The sequence below is a fragment of the Palaemon carinicauda genome, chromosome 19 (assembly GCF_036898095.1).
Source record: "Palaemon carinicauda isolate YSFRI2023 chromosome 19, ASM3689809v2, whole genome shotgun sequence".
Taxonomy (NCBI): Eukaryota; Metazoa; Arthropoda; class Malacostraca; order Decapoda; family Palaemonidae; genus Palaemon; species Palaemon carinicauda.
The window spans coordinates 33,730,718-33,735,117 of NC_090743.1; positions in this window are offsets into that span (position 1 = coordinate 33,730,718).

A 4,400-nucleotide genomic window follows, 5' to 3' on the forward strand; every position below is an offset into this window, starting at 1 on the left:
TCTCGTTATATTATATTTCCTTGAGGGTAGCTTTGCGATTCTATTCAGGTTTTTTTTGTTTGTTTTTGTTTTTTTTGTTATATCTATGCTATTGATCTAGGTAAGTGAGCATAACAAGTGGTGAGGAAAATGGAAATATCACCAAATGGAAGATATTGGTTGAAAAATTCACTTGGGATTTTCACAGTTCCTAGATATTTGTGTTGGGTTCCCTTTCTAAACTTTAAGTCATGTGATCGGTTCTTGGATTTAGTAAATTAGTAGTCTTAGATTGGAATTATAGAAATTTGTAGTAGAGATCATAATGAAACAGAGGATATATTGTATATAGATATGTATATGAATATACACACAAACTTAAATATCTATGTGTGTTTATGTATATATGCGTATATTTACAAAGGTGGTATAACGTTGTATAGAATGAAATAGGGGACATAAGAGACCTACTAAGGATTTAGTGTATAGATATTATATATTATATATATAAATATATATATATATATATTATATATGTTATAATATATGATATATTATATATATAATATATATATATATATATATATGATATATATATACATACATAGCATACATACATACATATACACACAACTTATTCACATACTCTGTATTGGTTGGCACGCTACTTTAGAATTTTTTTTTTCAAGCGCTAGAAAGGAATAATAATATTTTTGGGACAATATATAGTATAACGTTAAGTAGGTTATAAATCTTTTTTAATGCATGATTGTAGTCATTTCTCATGAACTACGTCGGCATGAATATTTATTAATCCTCATTCAGTCAAAATTTTCCCCAGAATTGAATTAATTCTGGGCCTTCTTCTTATAATAGAAAAGGTTATGGGTTTGGTAAATATATATCACGAATTAGAATATTATCAAAATTTAGAGTGATTTGCTGTATTATGAAAATCTCTTTTACTCCTCCGCTGGTGGACATCTACTGTTCTTGTGTTGTTTGTTGTTGTTGTGTGTTATTATTATTATTATCATTATTATTAGCTAAGCTAAAACCGCTATTTGGAAAAGCAGGATGCTATAAGCCAAAAGGCTCCAACGGGAAAAAATAGCCCAGTGAGGATAGAAAGTAAGGAAACAAATAAACTACATGAGAAGCAATGCATTATGAATATAAAACACTAAGATCAGCAACAACATTAAAATAAGATCTGTCATCTATAAATCATGAAGAGAGTCTTATGTCTGCCATTTCATCTATAAAAAAACTTCGCTGCAAGTTTGAACTTCTGAAGAGGACTTAGAAGGGATACGAGTCTAATGCCATTTGCGAGACTGGCAAAGTGAAACATGCCTAAAATGGATTCAGAAATGACGCGAGGGGAGTTAGTATTGGAACTTTTAGAAATATCAGACTGGCTCTGAAAAATTCAGGTCAGGATGGCCTGAAAGATTTGAAATTGGTTTTATGAAAGTCATATTTTGAGTGGCTGAATAGAATCTAGATTGTCTTCACTCAATAGATTCCGAAGTTTTTTTCGATTCTTACGAATTATGTCTCTTAATAACATAATACCAAAAAACGAATTAACTACGTCTTTTTCTTGTTATTGGCTTTTCATAATGTATCAAAGTGCAGGCATAGAACATTGTCTAAAATAATTTAAAATTTCTCGAATTTTTTTTTAATAATGGTTATATGGTCCTGTCATATTGATAATATAAATTGCTCCATTTTGCACTATGTTTAGATATCGGAATATAAAATTTATGTTGAATTCAGTGTTGTCACAAATGCAGTCAAGCATAAAAACTATCAGGATCTCGACTAATGTTTCACTTTTCCATGCTAATTTAAGTAAGTTTTTCATAGTTCTTAGGTCATATATTGAAGTATATATAACTTCTCACTCAAGGATAAGTGCTAAATAACGAAAATTTCTAAATAGATAAGATTAATCTTAGTAGTTAAAATTACTCTTAGTATGTTATCTATTGCACACAATAAGAAAAAAATTCTGATAGCGGATAAAGCAAGATAAGTGTCTTTATGACATTGCTACATCCTACAAGATACATTTTCGATTAAGCTACTGAAAGGAGGTTATGAAAAACACAGCCTGAAAGTATAAAGAGCAAACCGTAATTCAGAGAAAGTTAATATTTCTATTTTCATAACAGCATCCCGTCTGACGTGTCATTTCTTTTATAAAGCTGTGAATTATTCCGTCATCTTGCCGGAGGTCAGTTCTGAAATATGAATCCGGGTCGACGAGGTTCTACGACAAAAGTGGATCAAAGGGTTTGGAAAATATTAAAATATTAGAGAGAGAGAGAGCGAGCTAGTTATGAGGGAGAAGAGGTAATATAATAATAGCTAGATATGAGAGAGAGAGAGAGAGAGAGTGAGAGAGAGAGAGTTATAAGGGAGATGGGTAAATAATGATAAAATAACTAGAGAGAGAGAGAGAGAGGAGAGAGAGAGAAGAGAGAGAAATAATGATAAAATATAGATAGAAATAGGTAGTTATGAGGGGGATAGGTAAATAAAAGTAGAGGAGAGAGAGAGAGAGAGAGAGGAGAGAGAGAGAGAAGGTAAGAATGATAAAATAGAGTGAGAGAGAGAGAGAGAGAGAGAGAGAGAGAGAAAAAGGTAAGTAATGATAAAATAGGTAAATATGAAAGAGAGAGAGAGAGAGAGAGAGAGAGAGAGAGGTAAGTAATGATAAAATAGATAGATATGAAAAAGAGAGAGAGAGAGAGAGAGAGAGAGAGAGAGAGAGGAGAGAGAGAGAAGGTAAGTAATGATAAAATAGATAAATATGAAAGAGAGAGAGAGAGAGAGAGAGAGAGAGAGAGAGAGATAAAAGTAGCTAATCATGAGAGTTACAAGGATTTTAACTGTTTCAAAGAATTTTAGTCCAATCGTGGAGACTCCATTTGCTCTTTGGTAGAACGATTTAGTTTAAGCATTTAGAGAGTTCTTATTATCTTGTCTAACTTATTCTTGAACCCGTTTACCGTTTTACTGTGTACTACATCCGCTGAAAGTCTATTCCAGGTATTTGCTATTTTGTATATAAAGAAATTGCCACTTTGAGTGGTGGTGTATTTTTTCAATTCCAGTTTGTATCCGTTACCTCTGGACTAATTTGTTCTAAGCGTGAATAGATTGTTGTAATCCACATTTTGTTCAAACGTTCCATTATCCGTCTATATCCAAATTGCCTTATTCTTGGGACTAGTTTGATGGCCTTAGCTTGTACTGCTCTCAGTCTCTATATCCTTCTGAATACTTGGAGCCCAGAATTGGACTCCGTATTCTAAATGGGGTCTTACTAGTGATGTGTACAGATGTAGTACAGGTTTCTTTTCAGCTTTTATGCTCTGTTGAACTTCAGATTCTTGCTAATAATAATCCCAAGATCTTCCTCCTGGTCCACTCTTTCTATTTCATTACCCAGCAGTGAGTAATCTGATTGTGGGCTACTATAACCTCTGTGCACGACTTTACATTTCCTACAGTTGAAAGGCATTTGCCACTTTCAGGACCATTCTCCCACCTCCATTAGATCTTCTCTTAAGGCTTCTACGTCTTCTGAGGTCGCAGCAGAGAGAGAGAGAGAGGGAGAGGGAGAGAAGGTAGATAATGATAAAAGAGAGAGAGAGAGAGAGAGAGAGAGAGAGAGAGAGAGAGAGAGAGAGAGAGAGAGTGTAAATAATGATGGAAATAGCTGATATATATATTTTACTAGTATAATTATGATTTTAGAATGTTAAACGGGAAAGAGGCTTGGCAAATAATGGAAAGATTATAATTGATAAACAGAAGATTAAGAAAAAATGTCACTGATTCATAATGTTGTGGTAACCTAATTGAAACGTCTCTACCTAGCAAGCTGTTGGATGGGAGTTCAAGACCCGCATAATATCGATTCTTGTGAGTTAAGGATGGGGTTGTTTGTGGGAGCCTGTAGATCTACCTGTCGAGTCATCAGCTGCTATTACCTGGCCTTCCCTGGTCACAGCTGGATGAAAATGGGGATCAGGCGCAGATCATATGTATATGTATGTTATTATCCTTTCTCTAAGGCATTGCCCTGTTACTTGCGTCTGCCATTCGCGAGTTACCTTTACACCTTTAATTAAACTCATTATTAACCAGGAATGAAGTCAATGAAAGAAAAGGGCAAAAATATGATGGCATAAATAGACTCTTGAATACTAGCAGTAATGGAATAGTTCAATACACCAGATATGAAATTCGCGAAAAACTGGTGCTAGGAAAAAGAGCATTGATACAAAAATGAGCATTGCCAGCTCAGTTGCCTTTTCGCCTTTCGATAAACCAATACAACGCCGTTATCAGTTGAAAGGACTTTTGCATGCAGGGAGAAAAATTTGCAACATTTGGCCGTA